This window comes from Lipotes vexillifer, unplaced genomic scaffold (genome assembly GCF_000442215.2).
Source record: "Lipotes vexillifer unplaced genomic scaffold, Lipotes_vexillifer_v1.1 scaffold134, whole genome shotgun sequence".
In the NCBI taxonomy this organism is placed as follows: Eukaryota; Metazoa; Chordata; class Mammalia; order Artiodactyla; family Lipotidae; genus Lipotes; species Lipotes vexillifer.
In genome coordinates, this window is record NW_006787464.1 from 1324091 (window position 1) to 1337849 (window position 13759).

Genomic DNA, 13759 nt, shown 5'->3' on the forward strand with positions numbered 1-13759 from the left:
ACGAAAAAACATGTTTTCATATTTTAAAAGAATTGCTAATTTGTTAAAAAAAAAAAAAACCACTCTAACCTCATTGTTATTTTTAATTGAATGCATGTTTGAAAGCTGGTGATATTGAATTCTTTTTCATACCTTTTCCTAAAACCATTCGCTCTCTTATGAATTGCCTACATACCTTTTAGGACATTTATCCTTTTTTATTGATTTGTAAGAGTTCTTTACATATTAAGATTATAAACACTTCCTTTAATTTTACAAATATATATATTTTAATCAGATAATATCAGATAACAGACTAGCAAAAGGTAGTAATATGATTTCCCTACCTGCAGAATTTTCTGAGTTTTGTGTAGCAAATATATTAATTTTTTCTAAAAATCTGAATTTGTATGTATTCTTAGAAATGTCTTCTCTACTCTAAGAGAAGAAAAATATTTTCTCCTAGATCTGTTATGGATTCGTTGACAGAACATTTATCTTCCATTCACTTAGAACTTACTTGCGTAAATGATATCAGGCAAGAGTATTTCCCCTGGTGTTTTTAGCCAGGTAGCTCAGCTGGCTAGTAAGTTGGTTAAATAATTTAATTTCAAATATCTACTTTAACATATAGTAAAAGTTTATAGCCACCTAGTTTATTTCTAATTTTTCTCTTCTTTTTGACTTATCTATTCCTGAACTGGTACTACATTAAAAAAATGTGTAGCTTTATAATAAGAACACTTTTAAATTTGGTAGAATAAGTTCACACTAATTTTTCTTCCATTTTTTGTAAAAACATCTTTATTGGAGTATAAATGCTTTACAATGGTGTGTCAGTTTCTGCTGTATAACAAAGTGAATCAGCCATACATATACATATATCCCCATATCTCCTCCCTCTTGCGTCTCCCTCCCTCCCACCCTCCCTATCCCACCCCTCCAGGTGGTCACAAAGCACCAAGCTGATCTCCCTGTGCTATGCGGCTGCTTCCCACTAGCTATCTACCTTACGTTTCGTAGTATATATATGTCCATGCCTCTCTCTCGCTTTGTCACAGCTTACCCTTCCTGCTCCCCTTATCCTCAAGTCCATTCTCTAGTAGATCTGTGTCTTTATTCCTGTCTTACCCCTAGGTTCTTCATGACATTTTTTTTTCTTAAATTCCATATATATGTGTTAGCATATGGTATTTGTCTTTCTCTTTCTGACTTACTTCGCTCTATATGACAGACTCTAGGTCCATCCACCTCACTACAAATAACTCAATTTCATTTCTTTTTATGGCTGAGTAATATTCCATTGTATATATGTGCCACATCTTCTTTATCCATTCATCTGTCGATGGACACTTAGGTTGTCCTAAGTCCTGGCCTGTCCTGGCTATTGTAAATAGTGCTGCAATGAACATTGTGGTACATGACTCTTTTTGAATTAAGGTTTTCTCAGGGTATATGCCCAGTAGTGGGATTGCTGGGTCATATAGTAGTTCTATTTTCAGTTTTTTAAGGAAGCGCCACACTGTTCTCCATAGTGGCTGTATCAATTTACATTCCCACCAACAGTGCAAAAGGGTTCCCTTTTCTCCACACCCTCCCAGCATTTATTGTTTGTAGATTTTTTGATGATGGCCATTCTGACTGGTGTGAGGTGATACCTCATTGTAGTTTTGATTTGTATTTCTCTCATGATTAGTGATGCTGAGCATTCTCTCATGTGTTTTTTGGCTACCTGTATATGTTCTTTGGAAAAATGTCTATTTAGGTGTTCTGCCCATTTTTGGATTGGGTTTGTGTGTGTGTGTGTGTGGTATGCGGGCCTCTCACTGTTGTGGCCTCTCCCGTTGCGGAGCACAGGCTCCGGAAGCGCAGGCTCAGCGGCCATGGCTCACGGGCCCAGCCGCTCCGCAGCATGTGGGATTTTCCCAGACCGGGGCACGAACTTGTGTCCCCTGCATCGGCAGGCGGACTCTAAACCACTGCGCCACCAGGGAAGCCCGGTTGTTTGTTTGTTTTGATATTGAGTCGCATGAGCTGCTTGTAAATTTTGGAGGTTAATCCTTTGTCCATTGATTCATTTGCAAATATTTTCTCCTATTCTGAAGGTTGTCTTTTCGTCTTGTTTATGGTTTCCTTTGCTGTGCAAAAGCTTTTAAGTTTCATTAGGTCCCATTTGTTGATTTTTGCTTTTATTTCCATTTCTCTAGGAGGTGGGTCAAAAAGGATCTTGCTGTGATTTATATCATAGAGTATTCTGCCTGTGTTTTCCTCTAAGAGTTTGATAGTGTCTGGCCTTACATTTAGGTCTTTAATCCATTTTGAGTTTATTTTTGTGTATGGTGTTAGGGAGTGTTCTAATTTCATTCTTTTACATCTAGGCTCTCCAGTTTTCCCAGCACCACTGATTAAAGAAGCTCTCTTTTCTCTATTGTATATTCTTGCCTCCTTTATCAAAAATAATGTGACCATGTGTGTGTGGGTTTATCTCTGGGCTTTCTCTCCTGTTCCAGGTAGTTATCAATTTAAGGTAGTTATCAATACATATGTTCCTACTACCATTTTCTTAATTTTGGGGGGTTTGGTACTGTACCTCTTTTCCTTCTCTTGTGTTTCCTGCCTAGCGAAGTTCCTTTAGCATTTGTTGTAAAGCTGGTTTGGTGGTGCTGAATTCTCTTAGCTTTTGCTTGTCTGTAAAGGTTTTAATTTCTCTGCCAAATCTGAATGAGATTTTTGCTGGGTAGACTAATCTTGATTGTAGGTTTTTCCCTTTCGTCACTTTAAATATGTCCTGCCACTCCCTTCTGGCTTGCAGAGTTTCTGCTGAAAGATCAGCTCTTAACCTTATGGGGATTCCCTTGTATATTGTTTGTTGTTTTTCCCTTGCTGCTTTTAATATGTTTTCTTTGTATTTAATTTTTGACAGTTTGATTAAAGTGTGTCTTGCCCTATTTCTCCTTGGATTTATCCCGTATGGGACTCTCTGCGCTTCTTGGACTTGATTGACTATTTCCTTTCCCATATTAGGGAAGTTGTCAACTATCATCTCTTCAAATATTTTCTCAGTCCCTTTCTTTTTCTCTTCTTCTTCTGGAACCGCTATAATTCGAATGTTGGTGCGTTTAATGTTGTCCCCGAGGTCTCTGAGACTGTCCTCAATTCTTTTCATTCTGTTTTCTTTATTCTGCTCTGCAGTAGTTATTTCCACTATTTTATCTTCCAGGTCACTTATCCATTTTCTGCCTCAGTTATTCTGCTATTGATTCCTTCTAGAGAATTTTAAATTTCATTTATTGTGTTGTTCATCACTGTTTGTTTGCTCTTTAGTTCTTCTAGGTCCTTGTTAAATGTTTCTTGTATTTTCTCCATTCTGTTTCCAAGGTTTTGGATCATCTTTACTATCATTACTCTGGATTCTTTTTCAGGTAGACTGCCTATTTCCTCTTCATTTGTTAGGTCTGGTGTGTTTTTACCTTGCTCCTTCATCTGCTGTGTGTTTCTCTGTCTTCTCATCTTGCTTAACTTACTGTGTTTGGGGTCTCCTTTTCACAGGCCACAGGTTCGTAGTTCCCATTGTTTTCGGTGTCTGCCCCCAGTGGCTAAGGTTGGTTCAGTGGGTTGTGTAGGCTTCCTGGTGGAGAGGACTGGTGCCTGTGTTCTGGTGGATGAGGCTGGATCTTGTCTTTCTGGTGGGCAGGTCCGTGTCCAGTGGTGTGTTTTGGTGTGTCTGTGACCGTATTATGATTTTCGGCAGCCTCTCTGCTAATGGGTGGGGTTCTGTTCCTGTCTTGCTAGTTGTTTGGCACAGGGTGTCCAGCACTGTAGCCTGCTGGTCATTGAGTGGAGCTGGGTCTTGGCGTTGAGATGGAGGTCTCTGGGAGATTCTCGCTGTTTGATATTAAGTGGAGCTGGGAGGTCTCTGGTGGACCAGTGTCCTGAACTCAGCTCTCCCACCTCAGAGGCACAGGCCTGATGCCTGGCTGGAGCATGAAGACCCTGTCATCCACGCGGTTCAGAATAAAAAGGAGAAAAAATGAAAGAAAAGAAAAAATAAAATAAAATAAAGTTATTAAAATAAATTATAATTATCAAAAAAAATTAAAAAGTAATAAGAAAGAAAGAAGAGAGCAACCAAACCAAGAAACAAATCCACCAAATGATAACAAGTGCTCACAGGCTTCTTGGTGGCGACAGGAGCAGTCTTAGCGTCTCATGCCCGTCTCTGGGGTCCGCGCTTTTAGCCGCGGCTCGCGCCCGTCTCTGGAGCTCCTTTAAGCAGAGCTCTGAATCCCCTCTCCTCGCGCACCAGGAAAGAAAGACGCAAGAAAAAGTCTCTTGTCTCTTTGGCAGCTCCAGACTTTTTCCGGACTCCCTCCCTGCCAGCTGTGGCGCACTAGTCCCTTTAGGCTGTGTTCACGCAGCCGACCCCAGTCCTCTCCCTGGGACATGACCGAAACCCGAGCCTCAGCTCGCAGCCCCGCCCGCCCCCGGCGGGCGAGCACACAAGCCTCTCGGGCTGGTGAGCGCCGGTCGGCACCGATCCTCTGTGCGGGAATCTCTCCGCTTTGCCCTCCGCACCCCCGTTGCTGCGCTGTCCTCCGCGGCTCCGAAGCTCCCCGCTCCGCCTCCCGCAATCTCTGCCCGCGAAGGGCTTCCTAGTGTGTGGAGACCTTTCCTCCTTCACAGCTCCCTCCCACTGGTGCAGGTGCCGTCCCTATTCTATTGTCTCTGTTTTTAATTAATTTTTTCTTTTGCCCTACCCAGATACGTGGGGAGTTTCTTGCCTTTTGGGAGGTCTGAGGTCTTCTGCCAGCGTTCAGTGGGTGTTCTGTAGGAGTTGTTCCACATGTAGATGTATTTCTGATGTATTTGTGGGGAGGAAGGTGATCTCCGCGTCTCACTCTTCCACCATCTTGAAGCCCTACCTTCGTTTTTGATCAATGGTGAAAACACGGAGGCAATTTCTTTCCTTCTCCTCTGCACTTTTCTATTCAGGTTAGCCAGTGGATCTATGTCTCAAACAGTAAGTCAGAAAAGTGATTCTAATGTCACAAGTATGAATTTCAATCCAGAAATTAGGGTACAACAATGATCTCATGTGACGGTTAATTATGTGTCAACTTGACTGGCCCCAAGATGCCCAGATATTTGGTTAAACATTATTCTTGGTGTGCTCGTGAGGGTGTTTTTAGGTGAGATTAACAGTAGAGCCAGTAGACCCAGTAAGGCAGATTGCCCTGCCCAGTGTGGGTGAGCCTCATCCAATTCATTGGAGGCCTGAAAAGAACAAAAAGGGCTGAGTAAAAGGAAAAATCACTCTCTCTGTCTTTAGGCTGGGACATTAGTCTTCTGCACTGAGACTTGGACTTGGATTGAAACTCCATCAGTTTCCCTGATTCTTAGACTTTTGGCTCTTCCTGCATCTCTAGGTTGCCAGCTACAAATTTTGGGACTTTCTAGCCTCTATATTTATGTGAGTCAATTCCTTATAATAAATCATATATATTTATATATGTATATGTATATGTATATGTATATTTATCCTATTGGTTCTGTTTCTTTGGAGAATCTAGATTAATACATCTAATTTTCTCATTTTCCTTATATTGCCTTAACTTCAACTCAGTGCTTCCCATCAAATTGGACTGATGGGAAATTCAACTCCAGTTTGAATTGGACTGGAGAAAACTCCAGTTTTCTTGGAATTGAAATCTAGGGCAGCATATAGAGCCCAGACCTTAAGACAAGGAACAAGTTTTCTACCTCCCTGATCATTTATCCATCGTGAGTCACTGCTGAGATACTCATCGCTTCTGATTACTTGATCTATTTAGGGGCAGTCGTTTCTGCACGTTTGGGGCCACCACTGGTGCAAGGTTATCTCTGATGAAGCTTAAAACCATCATCTCCTTTCCTTTTGGGTGTTGCCACTTTCCTAGAGATCTTTCAAGGAATAGGGCATGAGTCATTTATGCTTATGGGATCCTCAAACATATATCCCTGAATGGATTGGATTCAAATTGTTAAGATGTCATTTCTCTCCAAAATGATATATAGATTCAGTACAATCCCAATCAAAATCCCAGCAAGATTTTGGGGAGATATTAATGTAATACCTGATTTCCAGACTTACTATAAAATTATACATTAGTTACAACAATGTGAAATTAGAGAGAAGACACACATATAGATCAATGAAACAGTATCAAGTGTTCAGAAATAGACGCACACATATATGGTCAAAGATCTTTGATTAAAAAAAATTCTAAGCTGAGGAGATACAACAGTGAACAGGACAATTTTTTTTTTTTTTTTTTTTTCCCCTCACGGAGTTTACGTTCAACTGGGCAAGACCAATAATTTATTTATTCAAAGTAAACAAATATTTGAGTAATTAAATTTGGCAGTGGTGAATGCTATGAAGAAGTAAATCAGGATAAAGACATAGAGAATGACTTTTAGGGAAGGCTACTGAAATAGCGTGGATAGAGATGATTATTGAGCAGAGATGTGAATAATGAGAAGGAACAAACGTGGTGGAACTATTTTTATCATGCAATTCTGTTTTTTTTTTTTTGTCTGTTTTGTTTAGTCATCCTTTCAATACATGTTTGTTGCTCTCCTACTATGTGCCAGATATTATTCTGGGTGTTGGAAATAGAGCAGTGAATAAAATATATTTTAAAAGCCTACACCCAGGCAGCTTACATTTTTGTAGAGAAACAAGGAATAAACTACATAAATAAGTAAAAGACATGGGATGTTAGTGGAAATGCTAAGGCAAAAAAGCAAGGAAGGGGATAGAGAGAGTGAGTGTGCACATAGGTATGGGTGAGTGATGATGGTTTTCATTTAAGATGCAGTGGCTAGGAAAGGCTTACTTAGAAGATGATATTTGGAGGAAGTGAAGAAGACTTATGCAGTTATGGGGGTGGCAGTGGGGAAAGATGACCCAAGAAGAGGAACCAGCAGGTGCAAAGTCCTGAGGTAGAGCATGCCTGTTGGCTAGCAAGGAGCACTCAGGGGGAGAGTGGAAAGAGATAAGATAGTGTGTACAGGGGCTAGACAGATCCTGTGGGTTTTTTTGGTCCTCGTTAGCATTTGACTTTTGCTTGGAGCTGAGAAGCCACTAGAGGAATTTGAGCAGAAGTTAACATGTATGACTTAGCTCTTAATGGGATTGTTTTAATTGTGTTTTAATTAAAACTGTTTTTTAAAGAAAGAGAGGAATAAGCGACTTTGCTTTTCTAAATCTGAAAGAAGGAAAAAAGAGGTAAACAAACCACGGAAAGCATAAATAAATGCATTTCATTAGGGACAGAGGACTGAAGCAATGAGGGTGAATCAGAGTCACAGAATCGGTTATGTCCACAGTACTCAGGAAATGGTTTAGTCCCTAATTAATCACTCCATGTTGTTAAACTCCGTGGAGATAAATTTAGCCAGCAGTAGGTGGAATGAGATAGGTTCTCATGAAAACATGTTTTCAATAAATTTGGCAAAGAATACTGTGTAAAACCCAAAAAACCGAAACCACGTGCTAATAATGTTGCATTTGGTGGTCCACATCCCCAGCAGCGACCACTTGAGTTGTCTGTGCCTGAGGCAGGAAGACTGAGGATGTTAACATTTGTTTAGCAGAAGGGGCAGGGATACTGTGGTGGGTGAGGGTAGGCGATAGTCCTGAAATATACAAATGCTTTGGTGTTACCGCCCCCTGGTGGCGATTCTATTGACAAAAGTTAACTTCCGTGTGACTTGGGCATATTTGCTGTCAGGGCTCACACTTGGTTAAATTCCAATTGTCAGTAAAAGAAAAGTGAATTCTTAGTATTAGTCCTTGGATTGCATTTATTTAATTCACTTAATGTGTAGACGGAAAGTTTCTATTTTGACTGGCAGCACAATTTTTCTTAGGAGAAAATGGTTTTTGTGTTTATTTAAACTCAGAGGAGCCATTTGAGTGTCAAGGGCTGGGACCCAGAACAGAGGAAGGGTCTTGCATAATAAAGTGCGAGAAAATTGGGCTTCGCGGAAGAAAGATGAGAGAGGTGTGGCTAAGGGGAGGGGCATACACCGGAGGAGAAGGAGGCGGGGGAAGAAGAGAGAAATCGTGGCTGCAAGGACTGGGGCTCGAGGCTAACACAGTGCCGGTGAGACATTCCTTTGAAGATGACAGCTCAAGGATTTTGAGGACAAAGATATCTAATAACATCTCAGTCGTCTGCCCAGCAGAGGTGAAACCCTCTGGCTTCCCCACTGCCTCTCCCTCCCTTGGCCAGACTCTCACTCAAGCCTATGATACACGCTGGCGCGTTGATTCTGGTACATCTAGGGGGTGGGGGATTGAAGAAGAGAATGGTTGCCCGTTGGGGTTAATGTGGGCTGAGAGAGAGAGAGAGAGAGAGAGAGAGAGAGAGCGCGAGCTGTTGTGAGTCACAGGGTGAGGATAAAGAATTCAGAGTAAAATGGACAGTGAGGCCAGTGGAGGAAACTCTGCTCTATGTGGTTGTGAAATAGAATTCATATTTTATGGCAAGACAAGAAAATTTTAAACATAAAAAATTTTCTCTGCCCTCTGGCCTCCGCTCTCCTGCCTATTGTGCGTTATGTACCTGCATTATGCATCGACCAGACCTCCCCATCGTCAGAAATACCTGCTCAGCCATAAAGAGCAATATTGTTCTAGCGTCAATAAGACAACTCCTTAAAGATAACATTCCTTCTTGATAAGGGGGCACAAGGAGCTTAATCTGGATTATGTAAACTGTCAATAATATGTCATCCAATGTACAGCCCTCTGTCTCAAAAATCTTATGTAACTGTGTCTTGACTTCTGACAGGCAGAACAGTTTTCAGAGCTTTCTGAGATGCTCTTCCCGGGTTATAATCCTCAAATGTGACTCGAATAAAATTTTCCATTTCTATCTTAGATTGACTGATTAATTTTTTGTTGATGTGGTTGAGGCTCAAGCTAGTTTTGTTCCGTAACTATAAGATGAAAACATAATTCCCCAAATAATGGGGGACTTGGGAACACAGAGGCAGTTATCCTTTGGTTATATGGGTGTGTGCTACCTTCAAGGTTTTGGGACTCTGACTTGAAAGAAATTAAGTGAAAAATATGGCTTCAAATTTAATGACATTCTTAGCAACACTATTTATAAGAGCTCAAACTTGGAAATAATCCCACTATTCATCGACAGTAGAATTGATAAGTAAATTGCAGAATTTTTATATGATAGAATGCTACACAGCAATAAGAATAAATGATCCATAGCCGCAACAAAGATCTGAATGAATCTCACAAACATAATATGGAGTGAAAAAAACCAGCTCCAAATGGGTACGTATCAAATTAAAGACAGCACAAAAACAGGCAAAACTAACACATGCTGTTGTCAAACAGTTCGGTTCTGGCAACATGGCTGCTTATGTTACCACTTGCTCACTGTCGAAGTAGAGATATAAGTGGTAGAAAGACCAAAAAGGAATAAACAAGTCATTATTTGCAGTCTATGTCATTATTTACTTAGAAAATCCAAACGAATCTATAAATTATTAGAAAAAAAACCCATATTTATCAAGCTTACTGGATGCAATATCAAAACAACTGCTTTCCTATATACCAGTAACAACTAATTAGAAATACAATTTTCCAAATTTTTCAATTTTCAAATTTTCAATAGAATCTATATATATATGTGTGTATATATATATAGACTATACTTATGAAAATAAATCTTACAAAAAATGTGTAATACATACTTGGGGAAAAACTTCAAAGTTTCATTGCTGGACATATAATCTCTAAATGAATAAAAAGATATACTATGTTTGAGTATTAGGGATAGAATAGGAAGTTTTCAATGAATATTGAATAAATGATTGAATGGGTTAATTAACGTGGGAAAAGGCTGCATCTTAGTCTTTTGTTTTGGTATCCTTTCTTCATATAGCACCTAGAATAGTATCTGGCACATAGTAGGGACTCAAAAATATTGAAGGAATAAAACAAAGGAAGGCGGGGAGAGGAGGAAAGGATGAACCACTTTAAGTGAGAGGTGTGGCATTGGGTCAAAAAATTATTAAACATTTTAAATCCTTGTATTCCATTATAGTTTTCACTTTTGCTACCACCCACTTGCTTCACTGTTGTAATACTGTATTTGTTTAGTCCTTTATGGTTTACAAAGCTGTTGCATTTCCGTTCTTTCATGTAGTGCATATAACACTGTGAAAAAGCAGCAACATCCTTGGAAAACCTCTGGGCTCTCCAGCCTTAGAGAAGAAATAACCTAGCTATTACTTGGATCCAGGTTTTCTAACTTCAGGGGTAGTGATTTTGCACTCTACAAATGCCAACCTATATGGACAGCAAGCTAGAAGTGTGGGTTATAGATTGCCATCCTAACTGGGACACTTTTGATAGTGGAAATAGGTACCATTTGTTATGGTTGGAAACAGGTGTAAACTGAGACTGTCTGAGGTATATCTGAGATACAGTAACTCTAACTATGGACAAAAACTAAGTATAAGTTAACCTTCTTTATAGGCAGCGCAGGTCAGAAGCCCTTTATCAAGCTACAGAGATTCTAAATGCTGCCCCTGGCTATGTTTACTGCGTTTTTGAGCAAAGCCAATAATAAAGAATTTAATAAAGGTTAACTAAGAATTGAAATTTGCTTTTTTGTAGAAGAAATGCCACTTGCTTAGAGAGGTTTATATGCTGCATGTAGGGCCAAGTTGCTGCTGAGTGTCATTCTTCCCTTCCGTTGTCCTCCTAACCCCGAATGGCATTAAAAAAGGAATTAAAAAGAAGAATTTTCTCTTCTTTCTTGAAGTCTTTTATAATGTGAAGATAATGAGTAGATCTGTGGGTAAACTCATTACCAGGAACAATCAATACTTGTTTTCCTGTGGTGCTTTCAGTGATTACATTAACCTAATAGAGCATTTTCTTTAACTGCAAATTTTTCACTATATTAGCAATTTTAAGGTTAGTGGACTCTAACCTGTAAAGATGTTGAACTTATTTTTTAAAAAACATGTTCTGTTTCTACAAATAAACAAGAAAATGTCAATTTAAAATAGAAGACTAAATCAACTGCTTAATGACATGTTTTATATTAACCTCCTAACTCTAACAAGTGAAACTCAACACTGTAAGTACATAAAATATCCAACATGAAGACTTAATCCAAAAACGTTAATATTATGGAGCCGATTCTCTTCAACATTTCAATGCTTAATTTAAAAATCTGAGGATAAAGTTGTTTTCCAACTAAGAAAAAAATGTATGTTATCTCAAGTAATTTGGGAGATAATATTTAGCCAAATGAGATTGCATAATGACCAGAGATGTTAGCTGAGCTGCTGGCTGTATTCTTGTCTGAGACACCACTGAGTCTTTTTACTTGGTTAAATACTTAAGAGGGCATTTTCTGCATTGAATAGTGTGTGTTTAATTTTGTAATAAACTGCCATTTTGTTTTCCCAAGTGGCTGTACCATTTTGCATCCTCATCAGCAATGTATGTTATGAGTCCCAGTTCTGCATCCTCACCAGTACAATGAATTGTCAATAAATAAAAATATATACAGTGGATGATAGGCAACCAAATCTTGTTTTCTAATGCTATTCTCCAAGAAAAAGAATTGGTCTTCTAGGACAAATGGTCAATTTTAGCATCAAGGAAGGGAATAAAAGATAAGCCTGCTATACCTGAAGATGTGCCTGAAGTGTCAGAAAGTAAGGAAGTGCTCAAAAAAAGAAAAATCCCACAGTAATGGGGATGTGTTAAAGTGAAGCAGGAGCTAAGGGAAAGAAAATAAAAATCCTTGAGTCCATACGGATATAAATGATTGAATAGACAAACAAAGAAAGAAAGGGAGAATAGACAAATCTCCGATACCAGAATTCCAAATTATTTATGTAAGTCCTCTGTCTTCAAGGAAGCGGAGCGTAACTCCCCACTCCTGATGCATGGGCCGTACATAGTGACTTTCTTCCAAAAAGTACAGTATGGAAAGGGGGAAAAAGAGAAATTTCACAGTGCCGAAATCTGACAAATACAACCTCGTCCTGGTGATCGAGGTTTATATTCATCAATAGTTTATATTCTGGATATGACATGATGATAATGGCATTTTATATCGGTGGTCTTCTTTATCGAAACCCACAACCTCAGTCTAATCATGATGAAAAAATCTCAGTCGCTTCCTAAGTCAGGGACATTCTATAATGTACCTGACCAGTGCTTCTCAAATCTGTCAAAGTCATCGGAAACAAGGAAAGTCTGAGAAATTCTCAGAGCCAAGAGGAGATTAAGAAGACATGATGACTAAATGTCATGTGGATAGAATCTTGAGAACAGAAAAAGGGCATTAGGTTAACAACTAGGGAAATCTGAATCAAGTATGGACTTCAGCTAATAATTATGTATTAATTTTTGTTTACAGTTGTCACAAGCAAACCATACTAATGTAAGATGTTAGTAACAGAGAAAACTTGGTCTGGGGTAGTATAACGAAACACCTGTATTATGGTAGCAAATTTTCTTTGAATCTAAAACTATTCTAAAATAGAAAGCTTACTATAATAATGGATGGCAGAGAGGATGAATAGTTTTGGAAAAAAGAGAGTTGGAACACAATTCACAGTTGGAACACAATTCACAGTTGGAACACAATTCACAGCAGACTAGGACATCTCTTCCTCTCTGGTGTGGGAGGGAGGAGATGACATTTGTTGGGAAAAGGACTGAACCAAATTAGGGTGTCCAGCTTGTTTTGCTTTGCTGTCTCGTGGCTCTTCCTGGGAAAGGCTATAGCTCTATAGAACCATGTGTTCTGGAGGATAAAATTCGACAATTCCTTGGTGCAGGGGGTGGTGATGTACAAACTCAAATACCCACAGCATCCAGTTAGGTGGAATAAATGAGTAAAGCAAGTTGGTTATAAGAAATGTGGGAGCACTGGGGACTGTAGCAAATAAAAGAGACGAGCCTCAAATGAAAGAGCAGCTCCTACTCAGTCAGTGCTGGCTGATTTTTGCTATTCAGGAAGGCAAACTCAGATGCATATTTCCTGATATTTCAAAAGAAGCTGGAAATCCAGCTTAAAAAAAATAATGTGGAATGGTCTACTTTTTAAACATTGGCAGCTAATTCAGAAAGTTTTTGTTAAATGTCATGCATACTCAAATTGTGCCAAAGGAAATACTTCTGTAAACATGGTCTTCACACTGCTAGTTTGCAACTACTCTCTATAAAACCGGGCTCTGCTGAGCCAGGTGGGCCAATCTGGGGGAGCCAGAGCTTTGTCTGTGTACAAAGCGTGGAGTTAGTCTGTGTCCTGGGCTATGAGAAGATCAATCTGTGGCAATCAATGCCTAATCTTCTTGAAAGTTTTGGACAATATAGAGAACAGCTGGAAGGCATTGATGGCAAGTAGCATGAGCTGACGTCAAGAGTTACAGCATCATAGGGTGTGTTTAGGGGATTGGATGATTGGAGAAGATTCATCAAAAGAAGATACTGGAGGGCTTCCCTGGTGGCGCAGTGGTTGAGAGTCCGCCTGCCGATGCAGGAGACGCAGGGTCGTGCCCCGTTTCGGGAGGATCCCACATGCCGCGGAGCGGCTGGGCCCGTGAGCCATGGCCGCTGAGCCTGCGCGTCCGGAGCCTGTGCTCCGCAAATGGGAGAGGCCACAACAGTGAAAGGCCCGCATAACGCAAGAAAAAAAAAAAAAAAAAAGAGTCATGTACCAAAATGTTCATTGCA

General features: G+C 39.7%; 1 protein-coding gene across 2 annotated transcripts in view; it reads left to right on the forward strand.

Moving 5' to 3' along the window:
• The window catches only part of LEPR (leptin receptor), a 189810-nt gene that overhangs the window by 18953 nt on the left and 157098 nt on the right, over positions 1 to 13759 (forward strand). The window lies entirely within an intron of this gene.